At 39.7% G+C, this 26988-nt stretch overlaps 1 protein-coding gene across 3 annotated transcripts in view; it reads left to right on the top strand.

Annotated features, from left to right (window-relative positions):
- The window catches only part of Txlng (taxilin gamma), a 63742-nt gene that overhangs the window by 5454 nt on the left and 31300 nt on the right, over positions 1 to 26988 (top strand). Inside the window, exon 2 of one of the 3 annotated variants that reach the window (XM_015992069.3) lies at positions 3467 to 3573. The exons of the other annotated variants lie outside the window; for them this stretch is intronic. The gene's annotated coding sequence lies outside the window, so the exon portion shown is untranslated. The remainder of the gene's footprint in view (positions 1 to 3466; positions 3574 to 26988) is intronic. 3 annotated transcript variants of the gene reach the window in all.

Genomic DNA, 26988 nt, shown 5'->3' with positions numbered 1-26988 from the left:
CTTTTTTTTCTAACTTAATCTCTATACTTTTGTTTTTCAGGAAGCAGAAATGATGTTAAACAAATTCAGTTATTTTTAAAATATTGGAGAAATTGAAAAACATGACTTGTTATTATTTGGTTATATAGTAGGACTTGAAGTAAAGAAAACTGGAGATGGGCTCTGTTGGTTCCTGGTTCAAATCATCTGCCTAGTCACTTATTTTTCTGAGGCAGTAGTATCTAGTTTCTCCTCCCAAGTGCTATACAAGTGGCATTACTATACCTGCTTTTTAAAAAAGAGGATCTTGCTATGCTCATCTGGCTGGCCTTGAACTCTTGGGCTTAAGTGCCTAGTCATTCTTGACTTGCTCAGTTAATTATAGCATGGTTTCATAACGATATCATTTGAATGGACTCTTGGGGTGACTTTTCTCTTCTAAAGGTAACCTTACAGTGTATTTCTAGGTGTCATTTAAGGAATTGTCTTAAAACTACTGGTATTACAGGCACTAACCATATGTAGCTATCTATTTTTTTTTTAATATTAGGGATTGAGTAGTAGAGATTACAGTCAATACCACTAGGCCCAATTTCAATTTGTTAAAGTTAAATGAAGTTTTAATTCTCTGTTTCAATTATACTAGCCAAATTTCAAGTATTCCAGTAGTTAATATGGCTATGCATATTACAGAAAATCTAGTATAGTTTCTGTGTTTTTAGTTTGTTTTGTTTCTGTTTTTCAAAGCCAAGGTCTCACTGTATAGCCCATGTTAACCTGGAATTCATTATGTAGCCAATGCCAGCCTCAAATTTGCAGTCATCCCTTAGCCTCAGCTTTCCTAGTACTGGAATTACAGGTATGAGCCACTATACCTGGCTCCAAGACATTATCATCATTGAGTAAAATTCTATTGGACATCATTGATCTAAGAAACTCAGTATACATTATTAAATATTATAGGCATTTTAAAAAAAAAACAAAGAACTATTAAGTTTACTCACATTACTTCCTATTTCATAAAGTTGATCTTAAAAATATCAAGACATGGGGCTGGAGAGATGGCTTAGTGGTTAAGAGCATTGACTATTATTCAAGAGGACCCGGGTTCAATTTCCAGCACCCACAGACAGCTTACAACTGTCTGTAACTCCAGTTTCAGGGGACTCGAAACCAATGCAAAACACCAATGCACATTAAATAAAAATAAATAAAATTTTTAGAAAATCAAGATACTTAAGCAGTTTCTAAATATTACTAAAAAAAATGGAGCAGAGCTGAGCAGTGGTAGCGCACGCCTTTAATCCCACCACTCAGGAGGCTGAGCCAGGCAGATCTCTGAGTTCGAGGCCAACCTGGTCTACAAAGCGAGTTCTAGGAAAGGCACAAAGCTACACAGAGAAACCCTGTCTCAAAAAAAAAAAAATGGAGCAGAAAGTAGAGTTTTCATATTTCTGCTCACACATGTCTTATACCCTTATTTACATGTTGCAGCAATGTGTTACAATTTGTTACAATTGTTCAGGCCACACAGATACATTATTACTGACTGAGCCCATAGTTTACAGGGTTCAGTGATGCTATACAATGTATAAATTTTGACAAGTATATAATAACATGTCCAGAGTAGCCTGTACTCCACCTAGTCATTCTTCCCAACTGCTGGCACCAACTGGTTTTCTCTTTTAGTTGGATGATATTTATTTAAGTGTTTGAGTGTCAGTCATAGTACATGTATGTTGGTCAGAAGACAACATTTACCATATGGGTGCCTAGAAATCAAACTCAGGTTGGCAGCAAGTGCCTTTACCCACTGAGCCATTTTGCCAGCTTCTGGTGTGTTGTTTTTTGAGGTAATATTTCACTGTGTAGCCCAGACTGGCCTCAAAATTCTGATCCTCCTACCTTAGCCTAGAGTGTTTTTTACCAAACTGATCATTTAACTGTCTCCATAGTTTTGTCTTTTCTAAAATGTCTCAATTTTTTTTTTAAAACAAAAGTTTTACTTTTGGGAATGTTAAAGATGATTTAACACCATACATTATATGTGTATATGAAATTGAAAAAAAAATGTGACTCCCAGAAAAAAAAAAGATGATTTGACTAGAGGCAGGAGAGATGCTTCAGTCATTAAGAGCACAAGTGCTCTTGTAGAGGACCAGAGTTCAATTCCTAGCACCCATATCAGGTGGCTTACAATTGCCAGTAACTCCAGTTTCAGGAAACTAATGCCTTGGGGCTCCATGGACACCTGTACATACCCATGCACATACATACACATAATTAAAAATAAAAATTTTTAAAATTTTTGACTATTACTAAGCTTGTTTTAAGGTCTATAAACAATTTTGAAGGCTAGAAGTATATGATACTTGGATTCACCTTACCAAAATCTTACATTTATGTAGTATCCTGTCATTTTTATAGCATGTGTTTGCAAATACATTAACTCTTAGCATCACTCAGATGCTGTAAGGAAGGTTGGGCAGCTATCATTGCTTTTATTTACTGATGACACACTGCTAGGTAAGGTCAGGTGATTTGCCCAAGGGATGAAGCTAATTCTGGAACCCAGTGCCCTTTCATCTATACTGTGGTAATAAGTAGTATAGTAGTGGGTAAATAGTATAGGTTTTAGAGTCAAGACTCTTGGCTCTCTGTCACTTAATAGCTTTGTAACCCTGGGCACATATGTCAGGCTACAAGCCTCAGTTGCATCACCTGGAAAGTGGGGATGCTGCTACACAGACAATATTAGGATTATTGTGAAGAATGAGTTGAAACGATAGTTGGCATAGTGGAGAGCATATAAAATTTTACATGCTTTGGAGGGGATAATATAGGGAAGATCAGATTCTCTTGCTTTTAGGATGCTGTTAATTTTGTAATCCATCTTCTAGGCTTTGTATTTTCTTCCCTTCACAGAATCTCTATGATCAAGTAGTCAGGATTGGGCAAGAATATAGTTCAAAAAGGAATCATTTAATTAATTTTCATTTTTTCCCTTTATTTGCCAAGTTGAATTTCCACTTTTCTGGCGAAGATATTAATAAGTAAAGTGATCTAGTTATATTATTTTAGCTATTGGTAAGGTTTCATTAAAAACATTATTTTTAATTATATACATGGTTACGGGTATATGCCTGTGAAGGTGGGTGCTTGTGGAGGCCAGAAGAGGGCATTGAATTCCCTGGAGCTGTAGTTACAAGCAGTTGTAAGCTTCCTGAAGTGGTGCTGGGATCCGAACACATGTCTTCTGCAAGAGCAGCAAGTGCTCATAACTGTTGAACCATCTCTCTGGCCTCCAAGCTTTCATTTTTTTTTTTAATGGGAGTCCTACAGGAGAAGCTACAATGAGAACATCTAGATACAGGCAGTGCTTCCTTTTAGTAATCTTCACATTTTCATGTTATTATAACATATAATGAGTGCAATATTCATTTGTGTTTCTTTTCTTTCTTTCTTTTTTTTTTTTTTTTGAGACAAGGTTCCACTGTGTATCCCAGCCCAGGTTGGTCTCAAACTTGTGATCCCTCAACCTCAGCTGCCAGAATACTGGAATTGCAGTTGCACATTACCATACCCGACTGGAAGGTATCTTATATGTCATTTTGTATGTCGTTTATTAGCCTTGACTGGAGAAGTTTTATGTAGGAAACATCAAATCCACATAAAATAGAGTGTGTATTTGCTTTTGTATGACCACTTTTCCCCATTTCTAGGGATGGAACATAGTGTCTTTGTATACTAGTTAAATGCTCTACCACTGGACCCATATTTCTCAACCCCTTTTGGGGGATTCTTTACAAAGTTCATTATAATAGATTTCTTTCAAATAGGTAGTTTTCAAATTATATATTTTTCAGAGAGTTAAATTTCAAAGGAAAGAATTTGATCAGATTTTACTTATCTCATGTACTGTTAGGTATGTTGAATGTTCACGCATTTTAATATCTGAGCTCTGCAAAGTAGGTGGTATCACTTTTTGAAAACATTCTCTTTATTTCACATATAATCTGTAATATTAACAATTCATACATTCTCATTTATATTTTGTTTTAACTGAATTTTGTTCAAATATTTTTCCTTTTAATTTTATTTTTACATTTTTATATATTCCATCGTTAAAAATCTTGCAAATAAATAAAAAACATCATCATATACTAAAATAACCAAACCTAAGTAAACCTCTATATAGTCAGAATAGGCATTCGGAACAGAAGCTGTGGAGCTTCACATTAAAATTTATACTTTCAGTATCAAATATTTTATGTACTTATTCACCACCCAAACCAAAAAGCCCACAACAGAATTAGAACTGGAAAAACAATTCGCTTTGTATCTTCTTTTATAGTTTGTGTCCATTACCTGCATTCAGTCTGTCCTTATATCCTTATATTTAGCCTTTCTTGTTTTTGTTTCTTCATGTACATTTGTTTGTGTATAATTGGCTACATTCTTCATATGAAAGAGAACATAAGGTTTTTTCTTTCTAAGATTGTGTGACCTTAATGTACTTTCTAAGTTCATCCATTTTCATGTTTTTTTGTTTTTCAAAATAGGGTCTCACTGTATAGCTCTGGCTATCCTGGAACTTGCTATGTATACTCAACCTGACCTCGAACTCACAGAGATACATGCACCACTACACTTGGCTTCCTGTACATTTTTTAACTTCATTTTTCTTTAGAGCTGGGTAACATTCCATTCTTTTATATATACCAAATTTTTGTTATCTAGTTATCTGTTGTTTTGACTAATAGGTTGATTCCAAGTTTTTGCAATAGTGAATAAAGCAGCAGTAAACGTGGAAGGGGAAAATAATTTTCAAACTGATTTCCACAATGACAGTATTAATTTTTACCCCACAACATTAAGATTTATTCACAGTTGATCTGGGAGTGGTGGTATATGCAGAGGCAGGCAGATCTCTGAGTTGGAGACCAGCCTGACTACATAGTGTGTTCCAGGACAGCCAGAGCTGCATATTGAGACCCTGTCTCAAAAAACAAAACAAAACAATATATATATATATATATATATATATATATATATATATATATATGTATATGTATACATAAGACAATATATTTTAACAATTCAATTTATTTCCTCATTGAAATTCTGATTCCACTTGCAGCTACTTAAATTTTATTAGTTGTGAAAAAGTCTCATAAAATGATCAGTGTTGTACTATGTTGTCAAAATAGTTTTTATTAGAATTTATTGGGTTTTTGTTTGTTTGGGGACAGGTTCTCTCTGTGTAGCCTTGGTCTCACTATGTAGACCAGGCTGGCCTCAAATTCACAGAGATCCTCCTGCCTCTGCCTCCCAAGTGCTGAGATTAGAGGCGTGTGCCTCCACCTCCCAGCTGAATTTATTGTTTTGAGTGTTAGTTTCTACGTTGGCATTTCTAAAATTTCTACAAAATGGCCTTTATTATTCCCTCTATGAATAATAATTACTTGTAACACATTTTCATCTATCTTCTTTATTCATAGAAAAGTCCAAGTAGAATGGTGAGAAAGATAGGCAGTAGTTTAGAAACACCTTTTCTTCTTCTGTCACCTACCATGACACCTTCTCCCTTTTGTTGGGACAGGGTCCCACACTAGCCCAGGCTGTCCATAAACTCAGTATGTACCCTGGTTGATGTTAATTTGGTGGCAGTCCTGCTTTAGCTTCCCAAGTGCTGTGAGTGACTACACTATTAACAAGCACATTTCTCTAAGGATTGTTTGGACTGAAGTGTAGGCTATGTTAAAAGTGAGAATATGTGGCCAGGCGGTGGTGGCACACAGGCAGGCAGATCTCTGTGAGTTCAAGGCCAGCCTGGTCTACAGAGCTAGTTCCAGGGCAGCCAAAGCTATACAAAAAGAAACCCTGTCTCAAAAAACAAACAAAAAAGTAAGAATATATGTTTTTAAAAAACACTGTGGGTCTATGGTGTGTGTGCATGTGTGCAGGTAATTTTTGCCATGACTTGAGTATGGATGCCATGGGACAGCTTGTAGAGTTGGTTCTTTTCACTTTTGTAAGTATTCCAGAGATCAAACTCAGATTGTTAGCCTTTGAGGCAAGTGCCTAACCCACTGGACAATTCTACAAGTTCCAGATATACTTTTTGTAAAATATCCTTTACTCAAATATTTTTTAAAAAGTTATTTATTATTATTGGGGGGGTGCGGAGGGGAGGTTGAGACAAGGTCTCACTATGTAGGCTAGCCTCAAAGTCAGAGATTCACCTGCCTCTGCCTCTTGAGTGCTGGGATTAAAGGTATACACCACCATGCCCAGCTTCATTTATTTATTTACTTATTAATTTATTTTTTTCATGTGTATCTGTGCCTGGTGCCCTCAGAGGCCAGAAGTGGGCCTTTGGAACTGGAGTTAATATTTATGAGCTGCCATGTGTGTGCTGGGAATGGAACCGGGATCCTCTGCAAAGAGTAGCCAGAGCTCTTAAACAGTTCTACTATGCATATTCATTATATGTGATCTTATAACTAATAGAAGGAAGGTATTGTATATCCACACTATGCAGGTAGGAAATTGAGAAGTCGACCTCCTTATGGCCACATAAACAGTGGTGAGTGATATATTTAGAGGTTGGGCTTTTGGGGATCAACAACCATTGTCTATATTCCATGTATCTTGGGGTCTCCCCAACCTGTTTTTTGAGAATCTTATGGAGCCTAGGCTAGTGTCAACTTTGCTGCATAACAGAGGATGACCTTGAACTACTGATCCTCCTGCATTCATCTCCCAGCTGCTGAGATTTCACATGTTGCCATGCTTGGTTCTGGTACTCCTTAACACATTTCTTGAGGATAAAAAGTCGGCTGGAGACACAAACAAATAAATAAAATGTAATAAAATTATCCCCCTCCCTTCTTTTTTAGTTTGGGAAAACAACTGCCTTTTATTTTTTTTTTAAAGGAGGATCATTTGAGCCCAGCAATTTGGCAATTTGAGACCAATCTTTATAAGGTAGCAAGACTCTGTCAAGAGAGGGCAGAGTGGGAAACTGAAGGAATGTCACTTCTGTAATTACAAGACTGCCTTTTGTCTCCTCCTCTCTCACATTGGTGCTCCTTGGCCCATTCTAAAGAAGCTAGCTATCATGTTTTAAGAGGCTGACAGAAAGACCTATATGGCAAAAAACCAAGAAGGCCTTTGGCCAACAGCTCATGAGGAACTGAGGCCTTAATCCAATAGCCCATACAGAATTGAACCCCAGCAACAACTCTAAGAGAAAGCTAGAAAATGAATCCTTCCCAGTCAAGGCTTCAGATAATTTCAGCCTGTGGGACCTTGTCAAGGCACACCTAGATTGCCAAACTATGGAAATTGAGATCATAAATATTTCAAGCTACTAAAGTTTTGTGGTGGTTTGTACACAGCAGTATGTAATTGGCACAAAATCAGTTCCCTTTTAAATGAATTTTCTTTAATTTTAATTTTTTCTGTTGTAATTTATAATATGGTAAATATTATTAGGTATATCCCACAGCAACAAACGTTTCTTGGAATTCTCAATCACCTACTGCCTCCTACTCCCTAGTGCTGGGATTACAGGTGTGCTACACAATGTCTGACCTTTAGTTTTTAATTTACACCAGTGTATTCATCCAGTACTGGATGTTTGCCTTATTTATTTGTTTCCTGTTTGATTAACCTTGGAGAATAGATATGGAATCTACCTGATTCTTTTTGCAAGGGTGTTCAAATTATTTTGGAGACTTACTGGTTTTTTTTTTAAAGGAGAATTTAAAGTAATTTTATGTGTGTGAGAGAGAGAGAGTGAGTGTGTGTGTGACAGTACACATATGGAGGTCAGAAGACAACTTAAAAGAATTGGTTCTCTTCCACCATGTGTCCCCGGGACCATCAAACTCAAGTTGTTAGCCTTGGTAACAAGTGCCCTTACCCACTGAGCCATCTCACTGGCCCTCAAATCTTATTTTGAACAGTGGCATTCTTTTGTATGGATTGTCATTATTTATTTAGCCCATCTTAAGATTGTTTCCAGATTTTTCAGGGTACAAAATAGTGGTTTGGTGAATAACCTTTTGTATTCAAGTGAGAATGCCTGGATAGTAAGTCAAGCAGAATTGCTAGGTATTCAAATGTTGATAGAGATTGTTCACCTCTGCAAACCTCAGAACTGCTAGTTTAGATCTTTTGCTATTATACTGATTGATCTATTTGGGCACATTGGGGTTTGTTGTATTATTTTATTTATTTTTAATCTTTAAAATTTGGTAGGTAATAGCTGAGTGTAGTGCCTTTAATCCCAGAGGCAAGCAGACAATTGCATTTGAGGCCATCCTGGTCTACAGAGCAAGTCCAGGATAGCCAGGGCTACACAGAGAAACCCTGTCTTGAAAAACAAACAAATAGGTAAGTAAAAGATGGTACCTTATTTTAATTAGTTTTTTGGGGGCGGTGGGGTGGGGTGGGTTTTTTGTTGTTTTCTTTTTTTGTTTATTTGTTTTTTGAGATAGGGTTTCTCTGTGTGGTCCTGGCTGTCATGGAATTCACTGTGTAGACCAGGCTGGTCTTGAACTCACAGAGCTCCACCTGCCTCTGCCTAAAGGTGTGTGCCACCACTGCCCCACTGATTAGAATTTAAATTTAAAAATGAATGTATTATTGTATATGCATGTGGGAATATTGGTACATGTGTGGTGATCAGAGGAGAATTTTGGGGAGTTGGTTCTCTCCTACCATGGGTTCTAGGGATTGAACTCAAGTTATTAGGCTTATATAGCAAGTACTTTTATCCGCTGATAGATCGTGCAGGCCCATTTATTGGCATTTTAAAATGTATTATTTGTGTGTGTGTGTGTGTGTGTGTGTGTGTGTGTGTGTGTGTGTGTGTGTGTGTATGCGCGCGCGCGCGCGCGTGCCTGTGTGGGTCTGTGTGCCATGTGGTTGTAGGAGCTCTTGGAGGCCAGTAGAAGATACCTCCTGGAACTGGAGTTATAGGCAATTGTGAGCCACCATGTGGGTGCTAGGAACCTCACCCAAGTCTTCTGCAAGAACAGCAAGTGCTCATAACCATTGAACCATCTCTCCAGCCCAACTGACATTTGTATTCATATTTCTTTTATTATAAGTGAGGTTGAAAATGTTTTTTTTTCTATTGGATATCTTCAGTTCTTTAATTGTGATATATCTATTCACAAGCCCTTGAAAATTAGGGCTTCTGTGACTTTTGAGTTAGTCTGAATTTTTCAGTTACCATTTAGTGACTTTGACTCCACTCCCCAGCCGCCCACACCCACACCCCTAGTTGTTTGTGGTTTTCACTTTTCATGTTTCATTTTTGGTTTACCTGCAGGTGTAAGAATACCACTTTGTCTCCCTTCCCCCTTCCTCCCACTCCCTCCCAATATGGTTTAGGGTATGTCCTAAATCATTTGTTTTCTTTACCAATTTGAAATGACACCATTTTTAATGTTTGTGTAATCTGTATTTGAAAATAGTGCTACATAATTAGGAACTTTCAGAAGTATTTTATGACTGAAATATAAATTAAATGTCACCTGTCATAAGTTTATATTTTGAGACATGAAGAATTTATCATTTTTTGTGTGTCCAGAAGAAGTTGACATCAGATGTCATCTGTGATTACTCTCTGAACCTTATTTATTTATTTAGAGGTAATGTTCTCTTTGTAGCTCTGGCTGTCCTGGAAGTCACTATATATACCAGGCTGGCCTCAAACTCCCAAGTGTTGAGATTAAAGGTGTGTGCTATTATGACTAGCCTGAACCTAATTTTTTGAGACACGATCTCTTATTGAATCTGGAGCTCATCAATTTGACAAAGCTGTCTGGCCAGTAAGCTCAGAGATCTGCTTTTCTCTATACCCTTTACCTCTAAGGCTGGGGTTCCAGATGCACATCCCTGTTCTTGTTTTTATGTGGATGCTGGGGATCTGAACTCGGGTCCTCATACTCATGCAGCAGGTACTTTACTGACTGAAACACCTCCCTAGTTCCTAATTTGTTATCCTTTGAATATAGGTATAAGCCAGGTGTGGTGGTGCATGATTATAGTCCCAACACATTGAAACTGAGGCAAGAGGATTGCAACAGATTAAAGACCAGCCTGGGATACATAGTGTAACCTTGTCTCAAAAGACAAAAGCTGCCAGAACAAACAGAAATTCACATAAAAAACTGTAGATATATATATATATCAAAGTCTAATATACACTAGGATACAGTAATTATCATTTGATCAGTTAAAAGTAAAAACCTTTTAATTTCATTTGGTTCTTCCGTTCCAACACAGAAAGACACGCCACTGTGTAAGGAAACGTTGAGGCTGGGTGTGGTGGTGTACACTTGTAATCCCAGTACTCAGGAAGCAGGTGCAGGTTGATCTCTGAGTTTGAGGCTAGGCAGGGCTCCATAATGAGACCCTGCCCCCCAAAAGGAGACACTGAGTTGAATTATACACATTTTATTTTTGATAATAGTTGGGTGGATTTTTTTTCTGGGGGGGGGGGTAGTAGTGTGGTTGTTTTTTTTTGTTTTTTTTTTTTTTTTTTTTTTTGCCTCTGTGGAAACCAGGTAAACATATAGAGGGTGGCAGATTCCCTAGAACTGGAGTTACAGATGGTCATGAGTCTCCCCATGTGGGTGCTGAGAATGGAACTTGGGTCCTCTGGAAGAGCAGCCAGTGCTCTTAACTGCTAAGCTGTCTTTCCAGCCCCCCTCCCCTTTTGAGAGAGATGTCTTGGTATACAGTTCTGGGTAGCCTGGAATTAACTCTGTAGTCCAGTCTGAGCTACTCAGACTCAAAGTGATCTTGCTTCCAAGTGTTTGGATAGGCATAAACTACCAGGTCTAGGTGTTTTGTTTTTAACATTTATTTATTTCTCATGTATTCATGTGTGTAGATGTCCATATGCCGTGGCACACAAGTGGAGGTCAGAGAACAGCTTGGGGGAATTGGTTCTACCATGTGAATTCTGGAAATTAAACTCTGGTTGTCATTTGGTGGCAAGCATCTTTACCTAATCTTACCAGCCTTTCCCTGGTATTTTGAGATAGGATCTTACTATAATACATAGACCTGGTTGGCCTCAAACTTGTTACAATTGGCCTGCCTAAGCCTCCTAAGTTGTTGATTACAGATGTACACTATAATGTTGTACAAAAATAACAACCATTTAAAAATATATCTCATTTCAATATTTTATTGTGCATATATATACACACATATATTCATACATGAACACACATATATAGTGTGAATGTAAAAATATAGGGCATGCTGGGCAGTGGTGGTGCATGCTTTTAATCCAAGCTCTCAGGAGGCAGAGGCAGGTGGATTTCTGTGATTTCAAGGCCAACCTAAGTCTACAGAGTGAGTTCTAGGATAGCCAAGGTTACACAGAGAAACCCTGTCTCAAAAAGCATGTGTGTGTGTGTGTGTGTGTGTGTGTGTGTGTGTGTTTGAATTTTTTTTTAAATTTTGGTATTAGGATTTGAACCCAGGGCCTGGCACATGCTATGTAAGTGCTCTACCACCAAGCTGTACCATACCTGTTTTTTTTAAGTACTATTTTCAAAGCATCTCTGTAGATGTAACCAACCGTCTTATTAAATAAGAAACACAGAAACAATGTAAAAGAGAAAGCCGAGAGGTCAGAGCTCAGAGCTAAAATCTCACCCTTCCTCCTGCTGTCCCAGCTTCGCGAAAAAGAGACCTACTTCCTCTCGGTTCGTATTTTTAAAGTATGTTGTTCTGCCTTCTCATTGGTTGTAAACCCAAACACATGACTGCCTCGTCACTGTCTGAATGTACAGCCCCCTAGGTCTTAAAGGCATATGTCTCCAATGCTGGCTGTATCCCTGAACACACAGAGATCTTATGGGATTAAAGGCGTGTGCCACCACCGCCACACTCTTGCTATGGCTCTAATAGCTCTGACCCTGAACACACAGATATCTATGGGATTAAAGGCGTGTGCCACCACCGCCACACTCTTGCTATGGCTCTAATAGCTCTGACCCCCAGACAACTTTATTTATTAACATACAATCAAATTAATATTTCAGTACAAATCAAAATAATATTTCAATACAATTAGATTACCACCACATTTCCCCTTTTCTATTTTAATAAAAAGAAAAAAAGCAAAAGGTTATGACTAACAAAAGAAAAACTATATACAAAAGTACAATAACTATATACAATATATACAAGTAATAAATACCTAAACAGGTATTTGACGAATCAGAGAAAATAATTCCATTATCTATCCTATTTTGATAATTCCAAGATGTATCTAATGTACTTTCTATCCTAATTAATTTTCAACTATAACTAACTAATCTTCAACCATAACTAACTAATCTTCAACTCCCTCAGAGACCCAAGAAGGGAATAATATTAGCTAACAAAAATAAAAACAGGAAGTGCATGCAAGCAACTTCCAAAAAAATTTTGTGAGTTGACAGAAACAGCCAGCTGCCTGGGCAGTCACCTGAGGTTTCTCCGCAGTGTTGGGGCATCATCTTCAGCCTATAGGCTTAGTGTATCTGACAGACTCATTTGTGAAGTAGGATGTACACAAGGTCAACAGTTCAACCTCACATTGGGTGAGAGCAGTCCACGTACCAGAAACACCTGAATTCCACTAGTGTCCTGTCATGATTCAGGATTTTAAATTCTGGAAATTGTTGACAGTTTTTTAATTCAGCTGTCCATTCTTCTTGGCTGTGTATATATGGCTTCATCTCAGCATCCCCTTCTTCTCCACATCCCTCTATTAAATGCCAGTCTACTTTTGAGAGGCATGAGCTTTCAGCTGCTGTTCCATTGTACAACAGAATCCATCGGCCCTCTGCCTGTTAAGCTGCCTTCGAAGAAAAGGGCACCGTACCTTTTCCGGATGCGAAGGCCACTTCAGGGATGGGGCCATATTGTCCTGGCCTCAGAAGATGCCTTTTGATAAAGCCATAACCACACTTGTTTTGGCAAGAATCAGTAGTCCCTTGTTTCGTGATCTGTCTGTCCATTTTGTCCTGTTGATTCGAGGATACTTTGTTGTCCAGTGGCTAACTTTTGCCAGAATGAAAGTTGACTCCATATGCAGTTTCTTCAATGCCCATATTTTCTCTAAAGTAGATTGGTACTGCCAGGAGCCGACATGTCTCAAAAAAGAAAAATTTTCTAAGTTATTAAAACATTTTAAATGCCATATTCTGTAGATCTCTGAAGGGTTTGAAGATGACCTGTCTAAAACATCTCTGCTCAATTTTTAAAACATATCTAATATGACTACAAGTTCTATGATAATGTCTAACTACTAGCTTTCATTTCTTTATATCCTAATAGTTGATAATAATAACATTCAAGGATCAGAAATTTGCATTACATTGTTAAATGGATGGAATAAATACAATTAGAAATATACATATAGCATTTTCTAACAATATCAGTTTCAAATTTGTGTACAATATAAAACAATTCAATCCAATGTAAAGTATTTAAAACTAGTAATTGTCTTTTTCTTTTCTTTCTTTCTCTTTTTTTTTTTTAAACAAGAACTTTAAATCTAATCTCCTTTGCTTAGCCTTTTTCCTAACCCTTGACAATAACTTGTAACCAACCCCCCTAAATACTGAAAATTATCCCAGACCCAAAACCCATTAAAAAGACCAAAAAACCACCCGCCCCACACCACCTCTTTGGGAATGTGGGCGTCGTATTCTTAAAATTGCTTCCTGCTGGGTATGGGCGAAGTTTTCTTTATCCTGAAAGAAAAATTTTAGGTTAATTGTCAAATTCTAGGAGAGGTAACTATATCCTTCATTATCCAGTCTGTGTATAATGCCAAAGTTTAGGGTTTATCTCAAGTCCTTAAAAGACTCTTTTGGGCCTTGCTTCACCTTTGTAAATGACTCAGATTTTTTTCCTGGTTCCTCAACTTTGTCCCATGCATTCAAGGCTGCCGTTCGACATAAAATTAGGGTTTGGACATCATATAAACATTGTGCTTGTGCTGAAGCATATTGGCCTTCGCCCATAAGCTGATCCTGGCAAACTTGTACTCCTTTATCCCTCCATTGTTTCTCTATGTTTTTAGCCTCCTCCTTAAACCAAGTCAGAAATTGAAGTCTCTGGCTGGGTTCCAGAACACCTTGTGCGAGGTCCCGCCAGTCCTGTGGTACTATCCTATTATATGTTGACCAAGTGTTTAACATTTGCTTTACATATGGGGAATGCATGCCATAAGATACTATTGCCTCCTTAAACCTTTTTAAATCCAACATTTCAATTGGAGCCCAAGTATTTTGTGTAGCCATTTGATCAGGCATCTGCTGTACTGTTACAGGATAAATTAAGGGTGACTGTGTGAAAACAGGCTTTCTTTCTGCAACCTTATGATCCCGACTTGAAACAACTTCACTGTTAATTTCTTCTGTCTGAATTTTTACAGGTTTAACAAGTTCTTCTAACGCTGTTATCCTGGCACTTAAATTGACTATCTTTTTAAATATTAAAATGTGGATTATTATAGTGATGAGGTGCATAATTCCACCAATACTAATATTATATAGTTGTTCCATTGCCAGACTGCCTAAAATTTCGAACAAAAACCAATTTTCTTCCAATGTACACATAAAACCCATTTGTTTTTTAATGTGGAAAAAATTCTCTTTTAGATAGTTTCCTTTAAAATATCTGATATATTATGACTTACCAAATCTGCGTAGAACAGTAGAAATCCGAGGGGATTTTCAAAGCAGCCACCTAGTGTCCCAGGTGTAAATCCAGAGAGAGAGAGAGAGAGAGAGAGAGAGAGAGAGAGAGAGAGAGAGAGAGAGAGAGAGAGAGAGAGAGAGAGGAAAGAGAGAACGCACAAGAAAGCGTAGCCGGCTAAAGCTTAAATGCAGCCACGTTTTCCCTCTTGTGCCGAGTCAAGGCTTGGGTCTGGCTTCCTTAAGCTCCGACCACGTGCGTTGGCTTTACAGGCAGGGCCCTGTTCGGCAGGGCAGGTCTGAGTTGTTTGTAGCACCGGCTTTAGGCAAGCTGCTCACAGACCTAGGCCCGGGCTAGAAGTTGCTACCCGGACTAGGACGCCAGCAGCTCGGACTAAGAAGCCGATCGCCGCCGGCCGCCGTGTGCCGCCGCTGCCGCCGCCGCCGCGGGCCGCCGCCGCCGCCGCGGGCCGCCTGCCGCCCTTACGGGAAAGCGGACCTGCCGCCAAGCCAAGCAGTTTTTAATGGATTCTTGTCACGTTGGGCGCCAGATGTAGATGTAACCAACCGTCTTATTAAATAAGAAACACAGAAACAATGTAAAAGAGAAAGCCGAGAGGTCAGAGCTCAGAGCTAAAATCTCACCCTTCCTCCTGCTGTCCCAGCTTCGCGAAAAAGAGACCTACTTCCTCTCGGTTCGTATTTTTAAAGTATGTTGTTCTGCCTTCTCATTGGTTGTAAACCCAAACACATGACTGCCTCGTCACTGTCTGAATGTACAGCCCCCTAGGTCTTAAAGGCATATGTCTCCAATGCTGGCTGTATCCCTGAACACACAGAGATCTTATGGGATTAAAGGCGTGTGCCACCACCGCCACACTCTTGCTATGGCTCTAATAGCTCTGACCCTGAACACACAGATATCTATGGGATTAAAGGCGTGTGCCACCACCGCCACACTCTTGCTATGGCTCTAATAGCTCTGACCCCCAGACAACTTTATTTATTAACATATAATCAAATTAATATTTCAGTACAAATCAAAATAATATTTCAATACAATTAGATTACCACCACACATCTCTTTCCATTATTGTTGCTTTTTGTTTGTTTTAAATCAGGGTCTCTTTGTATAGCCCATGATAGACTAGAATTTTTGATCTTCCTGCCTCGAAAGTGCTGAAATTGCAGATGTGTGCCACCATGATGGGTTTCTTCTTATTACTAAGTAGACTGTGGTAAGATGGCTAGGACACAGTACAAAGATATTTGTATAGAAGTAGATAGAGCAGGCGGTGGTGGTGCACACCTTTAATCCCAGCACTCGGGAGGCAGAGGTAGGCAGATCTCTGTGAGTTCAAGGCCAGCCTGGGCTACACAGAGTGAGATCCAGGAAAGGCGCAAAGCTACACAAAGAAACCCTGTCTCGGAAAAAGACTATAGTTCTGGGGCTGGAGATATGGCTCAATGGTTAAAAGCACTGACTACTCTTCCAGAGGACCAGGGTTCAATTCCTAGCACTCACATGGCAGCCCACAACAGTCTGTAACTCCAAGATCTGACACTCTCACACAGACATTCATTCAGACAAAACATCAATGCACATAAAATAAAAATAAATTTAAAAAAGTAGATAGAGGATAATTACAAAGCAGCCAGTTGTTGAGGTTACCAGCATGGACTGAGAAGCTTAAATTGCTAGGGTTTAAATCTTCACCCTGCAATATACAGTAACCTTTGACCATACACTTTGCCATGCCACAATTTGTTTATCTGTGCAAGAAAGTGATAAAACTTTCATCATGACCTTGTTTAGATGAAGTTAGTTAATAATAGGAAGTGATTACTATGGTCCCTGGCTATAGTAGTCATTGTGTTAGCTACTGAAGATATTGTTCATAGAAAAGATTATATGAAAAAGTACACTTAGAATGCTTATGAGACAGTAAGAAAGTAAGTTTCCTTTTTGTTTTAAAGATAGGGTCTTATGTATCCAAGGTTGACTTTGAACTTCTGATCATCCTGCCTTCAACTCCCAAGTGTTGAATTGTAGGCATGTACTGCGCCATCATGCCAGGTTTAAAATGATGCTGGGAACTGAACCCAGGGCTTTCTACAAATTTAGCTACATCCCCTGCTTCCAGAGTAAGAAATTTCATTGACTACATTATACAGAATACTCTTTTTTTTTTTTTTTTTTTGGTTTTTCAAGACAGGGTTTCTCTGTGTAGCTTTGCGCCTTTCCTGGAACTCAGTTGGTAGCCCAGGCTGGCCTCGAACTCACAGAGATCCGCCTGCCTCTGCCTCCCGAGTGCTGGGATTAAAGGCGTGCGCCACCACCGCCCGGCCCAGAATACTCTTGAAGAAACAAGGACTGGGAAATCATTCACATGTTAGCCTAGAAATTTGCATTATACATAATAGTCCAGTATAGAGCTTGAAGCACACTGGTAAAAATGGAGAGTAGAAAAATGGGCTTGCTGTTTCAGTAATATTTGTTGACTTCAGCCTTAGCTGGAACTAGGCAAAAAAAAAAAAAAAAAAAAAAAAAACTAGTTTTTTTTTTTTTCAGAAAACTAGAAAAAAACAGAAATTTTTTATAGAGCCAAAGTAAGCCATTAGCAAATATGAAAAATTCCACAATACTACTCCATTAAAATTAGTTACTAGGAGAGAAGGGAGAAGTAACCCTGCCTTGTTTAAAGATAAAACAATAATAGTAGCACTTCCTTTGACATATGACAGGAATTCAGAGGTAAAAGTAGCTACAAAGATTGAAAAAATTAGTGAGCAGTGGTGGCGCATGCCTTTAATCCTAGCACTCAGGAGGCAGAGGCAGGCGGATCTTTGAGTCCGAAACCTGCTCTACAGGGCAAGTTCCAGGACAGGACTACACAAAGAAACCCTGTCTCAAAAAACAAGACAAAGCAAAAAAATTGAAAAATGGAAAGTATTAACTATATAGGGGGTGAACGTTAGTGTTTCTTTTGCTGTGAAGAGAGACCATGACCACGGCAACTCTTTTTTTTTTTTTTTTTTTTTTTGGTTTTTCGAGACAGGGTTTCTCTGTGTAGCTTTGCGCCTTTTCCTGGAACTCACTTGGTAGCCCAGGCTGGCCTCGAACTCACAGAGATCCGCCTGGCTCTGCCTCCCGAGTACTGGGATTAAAGGCGTGCGCCACCACCGCCCGGCAACCACGGCAACTCTTATAAATGAAAACATTTAATTGAGGTGGCTCCATTACAGTTAGAGGTTCAGTCTGTTATCATCATGGTGGAGAGCATGGTAATTAATATGCAGGCAGATGTGCTGGAGGAGCAGCTGAGAGTCCTATATCTTGCAGGCAACAGGAAGTTGACTGAGACACTGGGCGGTATCCTAAGCATAGTAAACCTCAAAGCGCACTCCTACATGACACACTTCCTCCAAGGCCATACCCACTGCAACAAAGACAAACCTCCTGATAGTACCAATCCCTGTGAGATTATGGGGGCCAATTCCATTCAAACCACCACAGCCAGCACACAATTAAAAGGAAAATATGAGATGTGAAGGTGCACTGTGTGCCATCTTTATGCTGAATGCCACTGGCCATTTTGAGTTGGGTGATGGTTTTTGGTATTTAAAAAAATTCTTTTTTTTTTGTTTTTGTTTTTGTTTTTTGAGACAGGGTTTCGTTGTGTAGCTTTGTGCCTTTCCTGGAACTCACTTGGTAGCCCAGGCTGGCCTCGAACTCACAGAGATCTGCCTGGCTCTGCCTCCTGAGTGCTGGGATTAAAGACGTGCGCCACCACCGCCCAGCGCTAAAAAAATTCTTTATTTTTATTATTGTGTTTGTGTATGTATGTATGTGGATGTGTCATGGTGTGGAGGAGGTCAGAAGATAGTTTTGTGGAGTTGATTGTCTCCTTGTACTTTTATGTGGGTTCAAAGATAACATTCAGGTTGTGAGGCTTGTGCAACGAGCACTTTTTACTTTGTGAGCTATTTTTGCTGGGTCTGTTTTTGGCCCTTCTTCAGTCTTTTATTTTATTTTATTTTTTGAGACAGGTCTCACCATGTAGCCTTGGCTGGCCTGGGACTTGCTATGTAGACCATGCTGGCCTCAAACTTATATAGAGATCTGTCTTCTTGTCTCCTGAGTGCTGAGATTACAAGTGTGTGGTACCATGCACTGCTTTTCTTAAGTCTTTAAATTGTCTTTTCTATATATGCTAAGAGTTACTATATACTATTAATCTGAAAACAATAATAGCTTTTTGTGTATATGATATATATATATATATGCACATATGTGCACGTTTGTGTGCATGCATGTGCTGAGGCAAGGGACCAGTGTCTTCCTCAACCACTCAAGGTCTTATGATTCTTCTGTCTGCCTCCTCAATGCTGAAATTACAGACAAGCTGTGCCAAGTTTTTCTTGTGTGTGTGTGTGTGTGTGTGTGTGTGTGTGTGTGTGTGTGTGTGTAGGCCAGAGGACTGAGTTGTTTTGGGTTTTTTTTATTCTTTTGGGGGGGGTTGAGACAGGGTTTTTCTGTATATCCCTGGCTGTCCTAGAACTCACTCTATAGACCAGCTGGCCTTGAACTCACAGAGATCCTCCTGCCTCTGTTCCACCCCACTCCCCACCCCTAGAGTGCTGGATTTAGTGTGAGCCACCACCACTTGGCGACTGAGATGTTCTGTTGTTCTATCATCTGCCACCTTATTCCTTTGAGATGGGGTTTCTCATTCAATCTGAAGTTAAAACTGGTAGCCAATAAGCTGCAGTGATTCTCCTGTCTCCACTCTCCACAGCTCTGCGATTACTGGTATGTGTCCATGCCCAGCTTTTTTACATGGCTGCTGGGTTCCTAGCTCAGGTCCTCATGTTTTCAGCAAGGCCTTTACCCACTGAGCCATCTCCTCAGCCTTTTAGTACAACTTAAATTTATTTATATATTCATCTAGTTTTCAAGTTTTTGAGATAAGGCCTTGATCTATAGACCAGACTAACCTGGACCTTGCTTTGTAGACCAAGCTGTCTGAACTTGTAGCAATCCTGCTTCTGCCTTCTGAGTGCTGGGGTTACAGATCTGTATTACTACATCTGACAAGAACAGCTTAGAAATGTTTTTTTAAGATTTATTTATTATGTCTACAGTGTTCTGTCTACATGTATGTCTACAGGCCAGAAGAGGGCGCCAGATCTCATTACAGATGGTTGGGAGCCACCATGTCGTCGCTGGGAATTGAACTCAGGACCTCTGGAAGAGCAGCCAGTGCTCTTAACCACTGAGCCATCTCCCCAGCCCAGAAATGTTTTTAATTAGTTTTATGTATTTAATGTTTCTCTGTGTGGGCATAGAACATGTGTGGAGGTCAGAGGACAACTCTCTCACGACTCAGTCCTTTCCTTCCATGTGGGACCCGAGTATTGAACTTGTGTAGAGAGGCTTGTGATTAAGCCCCTCTCCTTGCTGAGTCATCTCATTGGCCCTCAAATAACTTTTAATTCAATCTCCTTTAACATTTTGAAATAGGCAAAATTGTGCCTTTTCTCCAAATTGGGACAATAAAAAAATCAGAAGTAGGTAAAAAATTTACCAATCATATCTGATAAGGGACTTATATCTATTTATATAAAGTATAAAAGTAACAAGTAACTAGATTACAAAATGGACAAAACATGAATAAACTTTTTTTTCCAAAGAAGGCATACAAATGCCTAATAAGCAGAAGATAGATGCCAAACATCTTCAGTCCTCAGAGAAATGCAAACACAAATTAGTTACTATCATAGCACTCTTGATGGGCACAGTTAAAAAGACAGATAATAAACTTGGCAAGGATATGGAGGCATTAGAAACCTTATGCACGGCTGGCTGGTGAATTCAAATGTTACAGTGGGCTTGGGGAAACAGTTCAGCAGTTCCTCAAAAAGTTAAGTGGCCATTGGATCTAGCAGCTTTTCTAGTTATATACTCTGCAGAGATGTAAATGCATTTCCACAAAAACATGCATTAGTTTTCATCGCAGAATTGGTCATAATACCCAAAAATTGGAAATAATTCAAATACCCATCAATTAGCAAATGGATAAATAAAATGTGGTTTGTATCTGCAGTGAAGTAGTATTCAGTCATTAGGAGTGAAGTACTAATAGGTGCTGCAGCATGGGATACATGTTAAATGAAAGAAGTCAGGAAGGGCCACAGACTTGGATCCCATCTGTAGAAAATGTCCAGAATAGACCAAAATATATAGAGAAAGTATATAGGAAAAGTAGGTTAGTTACCTAGGCTTGGGGTTGGTGGGGAAGATAAAAGGCTGATAGCTAAAAAGTACAAGGGATTTTTGTTATTGCTGCTAATTTGTTTGCTTTTGGTCTTTAAGAAAGCATTTCTTCCCCAGCAGTGGTGGCATAGGCCTTTAATCCCAGCACTTGGGAGGTAGAGGCAGGCGGATCTCTCTGAGTTCCAGGCCAGCCTGGTCTACAAAGTAAGTTCCAGGAAAGGCACAAAGCTACCCAGGAAAAACCTGTGTCAAAAAAAAAAAAAAAAGGAAAAGAAAAAGAAAAAGAAAAAAAAAGAAACGACAAAGAAAAAGATAAAGCATCTCTTGTAGCCTAAGATGGCCTTGAATTCCTGTCCTTCTAACTCCACTTTCCTAATACTGGGATTATACATATATGCTACTGCACTGGGCTCAGGTTTCTTAAAGTGACAAAAGTCTCTCTTGCCTACCTGCTACAGCATTCTTTCAAGACACTTTAAATTTGTGCTCATGTTTTCCTAAGTGTTGTTCCCATTGGTACTCAGTCTCTACTCAGTTGGAATCTCTGGGAGGAGATAGAGGAGTTGGCAGAAAGCAAGGGGCTTCTCAAGGTCAGCTTCCGGAGGGCTGAGTCAGGATCAGAGTGGGAGTACCGTAATGGGAGTCAGAGTCAGAGGGAGGAGTACAGTAATGGGAGAGTAAGACATCTCATTCAGGTCAAGCAGAGTCTAGTCCAGCATTAAGAGAACTTGCTACTCTTGAAGAGTACCCAGGTTTGGTCCCCAGCACCCACACGGAAGCTCACAACCATCTGTAACTCCAGTTCCAAGGGTTCTGTCCTCTGCTGACCTCCCTGAGGACCAGGCATATGTATGTTGCACATATATGCACAGATGTGCACCTTTTTGCTTCATTTCAGCTCATTTCCCAAGTCTTCAGTTATCTTTTCTAGTTTGCTTACCAATCTCACAGCACACTCAGTATGGATATCTTCCTCCTTTAGTTTACCACAAGAATCTTTATCTCATTGTCATATTGGTTTTCTTTTTAAAAAATTTTTATGTATATGAGTGTTTTACTGCATGCATATCTGTGCACCACGTGCCTGCTTGGTGCCTTTGGAGGACAGAAGTTGTCAGATCCTCTGGAACTGGAGTTCCAGTTGGCTGTGAGCTACCATGTGCATGCTGGGAACCAAACCTGGATCCTCTGCAAAAGCAGCAAGTACTCCACTTAGAGTTTCATGTAATTTTCACCATCTTTTTGTTTGTTTGTTTGTTTTGAGACAGGGTTTCTCCGTGTAGTTTTGGAACCTGTCCTGGATGTCACACTGTAGACCAGGCTGGCCTCGAACTCACAGAGATCCGCCTGGCTCGGCCTCCCGAGTGCTGGGATTAAAGGTGTGTGCCGCCACCGCCCCAGCAATTACTCTTAATCACTGAGTCATGTCTCCAGCCCCATATTTGTCTTCTTTTGAGAGTACTTTTCCTCAGCTCAAGTGCTTCAGGTTCTGGCAGTCTGATATATGCTCATCCCACTTGTCAGTGGGACTCTGCCTGCTCAGCTCACTCCACTGTTCATTCCATGTCGCCTTCAGTAGTCAGCAACACACAAGCCACCCTTCCATATTTGCCTCTTCTGCAGTGGGCTTACTTCTTTGAGCTTACTTCTTTCCTGATGTTCCATCTTGATCATTTAGGACATGGTTTTCAGTACCTTCAAACTTCTCTCACTCTCAGCCGCTTTCTCTGCTTTCTCAGAGCTTCTGCTCCTGAGCACTGTGCAACTCTTCCTCTTCATCCAGTTGTATCCTGTGCCTCAAGGAAACTACCTCAGCCTGTCTGTTCATGGGTCCACATTTCTCCCTCTACTTCCTCTGGAGGCACTTGTGTATCCTGCATCATTGCCTTGCTGCCGTGGAATCTGGATCTAGTGCTACATGTCAGCCATAGTACCCACCTTGTTTTGTTCCTTATACCTCTTTTTTGGTTTTTCAACACAGGGTTTCTCTGTTTAGTTCTTGCTGTCCTGGAACCCAGAGATCTTGGAACTCAGAGATCCTCCTACCTCAGTCCCTCTCCCCCCCCAAGTGCTGGGATTAAAGGTGTGCGTAACCACCACTTAGCCTTTTTATGATTCTTTAAGCTGAGCATCGTGACACACACCTTTAATCCCAGCACTCAGTGGCAGAGGCAGGCAGATCTCTGTGAGGTCAAAGTCAGCTTGGTATATATACATAGTGATTCTCAGGACAGCTAGGCCTCATAGTGAGACGCTGAGTCAATAAGAACAAAACAAATAAGTAGTATGTAAGTTGTAACTTGTGTGTACTTTCTGTACCAGAGATTAAATCCTTGGTCTTAGGCATCCTACCTTTGAGCTGTTTCTAGCCCCTAAATTGCAACTTTAATATATATATGTATTTAACATATATAATATATATATAGTTTTTTAATAGTATACAAGGCATTAGGTATCATCCTTAAAATTTTGTTATTTATTTATTTATTTATCTATCTATCTATCTATTTATCGAGGCCAAGTCTCACCATGTAAGTTATGTAAACCAGGCTTGTCTTGAACCCACAGCCGCTGTCTCCAGAGTGCTGGTATTAAAGGCAAGTACCATACACACCATCCTTGTGCAACTTTTAACAAACTTTGAAGTAACATTTGTCTGTGTTCAGAAAAGTACACAAATTATGAATGTTTGGATTTAATAAATTTAGGAGGATAATATCTGTTATTCCATTAATATCAAGAAATATTACCAAGCACTCTAAAAAGCCCAACCAGTGCCTCATTTCTAGTACCATTCACCTTGCTTCTTTTTTTTTTTGTTTGTTTGTTTTTGTTTTTGTTTTTCGAGTCAGGGTTTCTCTGTGTAGCTTTGCGCCTTTCCTGGAACTCACTCTGTTGACCAGGCTGGCCTCGAACTCACAGAGATCCGCCTGCCTCTGCCTCCCGAGTGCTGGGATTAAAGGCGTGCGCCACCACCGCCCGGCCACCTTGCTTCATTTTATATATAGATTGTTTCCTTCAGTAAGTATTCTGCAGTGCCTTCCTCTTAAGCCATGCTGCTGTATTTGCAGTAGTTCATTCTTCTTGCTCAATGGTCTGAACATATTGCAATTGATCATTCTTCTGTTGGATTGATTTTATTTTAGGGCTGTTCCAAGTAGTGCTGCTTTAAACATTTTTGGCCTTTCAGTGAACCCATGTACACACTTGGGTGAAATCCTAGGAGTGGAATTAAGTGGGTTAGAAGCTATCCATATTGCCAAAGAATTGCAGTGCCAATTTGTTCTCCAGAAAGCAGTGTCACTGGCCTATAATTCTAGCATTTGGGACATGGTGTCTGGAGGACCAGGAGTTCAAAGTCATTTTTTTTGGAGATACAGTCAATTTGAGGACAGCTTGGACTACTTGTGACCCTGTCTTTAAAAGATGCAAAGAGCCTCCCAAAAGCACAGTAATTGATTTATATCAACCCTACATTATAAAAGATAAGTATTAGTTGCCTTAATATCTTCATTCCCTTCTTCACTTATCCTTCAATTATTATTATTTTTTTGGGTGGGGGGAGGAAAGGGTTTATTTGGCTTACATTTCTACATTGTAGTCCATCAATGGAGGAAGTAAAGACAGGAACTCAACAGCAGGATCCTGGAGGAAGGAGCTGATGCACAGGCTATGGAGGGGAGCTGCTTACTGGCTTGGTCCTCATGGCTTGCTCAGCCTGCTTTCTTATAGAACCCAGGACCACCAGCCCACGGATGACACCACCCACAATGAGCTGGGCCCTCCCCCATCAAACACTAATTAAGAAAATGCTCTACAGGCTTGTCTGCAGCCTGATCTTATGGAGGTGATTTCTCAATTGAGGTTCCCTCCTTTCCAATGACTCTAGCTTCTATCAAGTTAACATAAAAACAGCTAGCACACATAAAATCAAAATCTGCCCATTCACAGACCATCAAGTTCCAACACTGAGGTCTGAGAAACATTCTGAAGACCACATTCAGGCTTCCATTCACACCTCAGGTAACTCGTCTTCTGAGAAACCTCACTTAGCTCCACTGTCTTCACCCCTAAAAGTGCACCATATCATAAATCGTGCTCAGATGGGCAGAAGTTTTTGTAAGGGCTTGGAAGGTGTCTTGGGAATATTTCCACAGTTTCATAAGTTCAGTTCATTATCATGATGACAGGGAGCGTGGCAGCATGCAGACAGATGTGGTGCTAGAGTAGTATCTGAGAGTCCTACATCTTGCAGGCAACAAGCCCTTCAGTTGTTTTTAGCTCTTCAACTGGATATGCTACAGTTTGAAGTATTTTATTTTAATTATGTGTGTAGATGTGTATATCGGTATGTGCATGTGAGGGCACTGTTCCTATAGGCTGGAGGTGATGGATCCCTCTGAAGCTAGAGTTATAGGCAGGTGTAAGCTGCTAGGAACCAGACTCGGGTCCTTCAGAAGAGAAGTATACACCTTCAACCACTGAGCCATCTCTCATCCCTGGTATGTTACATTTGGAAATAATAGGTGGCTCAATGGGTTAAGGCAGTTGCCACCAAGGCTGAAAACCAAAGTTCAATCCCTGGGACCCACAAGGTAGAAGGAGAGAACCAACTCCTACAAATTGTCCTCTGATAACTTGACATATGTATTGTGGCATGCTTACACACACACACACACACACACACACACACACACACACACACACACAATAAATAAGTGTATTAAAAGACTTTTAAAAACCAGATTCCTGCTCTATCATTAATTGTTGTTGGTTTTATCTTTGCTCAGGCTCAAAATTTTCCTACCTGAGTTTTCTAAGTATCTGGCTCCCATTAATTTTACTTTGTTTTGAGCCAGAGTTTCACTTTGTAGCTCAGACTGGCCTGAAACTCTATACGGTTCAGGCTGGTCTTGAATTTGCTTCAGTCTTCCTGCTTTAACCTTTTATTTATTTTAACTTTTTCTTAATTGAAAACATTTTATATACAGTATATTTTGACCATGTTTTTTCCTTCCCTCAGTTCCTTCCAGATCTGCTATAACATTTTAAGTACTGGTATTGTAGGTATAAACCATCAGGCTGAGCAACCATAACTTGAAAAAAAAAGTATTGTTGGTTTTTGTTGTTATTTGTTTTCTTTTTTGTTACTGGTGCTTAATCCCAGGGCCATGCACGTGTTAGGTAATCAATCATCCTTCCACTGAGCTACAACCCTAATTCCACTAATTTTTCAAAGTATCTTTTTTCTTCTTGTGGTAAGAGAACTATATTAGATACCTTGTACCTCAATTGTATTTAGAAAGAAAGAAAGAAACCCTCTTTTCAACCAGAAGGGAAATGTAGAGTTTACAGTTGTGATGTATCATGCAACCAAATAATATTAACAAATAGGATACAGAGAAGACTAGTAAATAGGTTAGCCAGGTGTGGTGGTACTCACCTGTAATCTCAGTATTTAGGAGGCCCAGGCAGAAGGATAGCAAGTTCTAGGCCAACCTGAGCTATGTATAACAAGACCGTGTCTTGAAAAAAAAATATTACAAAAGAGAATAAGGTAAAAATAATGATTCAAGGGAGAAGAAAACCAGAATAAATGCATTTTTGGTCTGTGCCTTCCATATTAGTGATAGGGAGAGGCATTTAACATACCAGTCTCAATTTCTAGGGTATAATTTGAGAGAAGTTTATTACTTACTCACCCAATATTCTAGTATGCATTTTCTTTGCAGGTAGTGTCTTTCCTGTATAGATGTGGAATTTGGGCCAGGCTGCTTTTGTCGTCTGGCCATGCCAACTTATAGCACCTTGATGACCTCTGTATTCAATCAGAGTGGGAAAGAGATGGAGGATAAAAATCTGGTTGCTGAAATGACAGTCATCGCCTCATCTACCTTCTGAGAATAAAAATCTGGTTGCTGAAGTAACACAGCCTCGACTAACATGGGAGTCTCACTTAGCTGTCAGGGGCTGGGAAATGTAGTGTGCTACTACTGGGTGCTG

This window comes from Peromyscus maniculatus, chromosome X (genome assembly GCF_049852395.1).
Source record: "Peromyscus maniculatus bairdii isolate BWxNUB_F1_BW_parent chromosome X, HU_Pman_BW_mat_3.1, whole genome shotgun sequence".
Taxonomy (NCBI): Eukaryota; Metazoa; Chordata; class Mammalia; order Rodentia; family Cricetidae; genus Peromyscus; species Peromyscus maniculatus.
The sequence above is the reverse complement of the archived record's forward strand: the minus strand, read 5'-3'. Positions and strand labels throughout refer to the sequence as shown.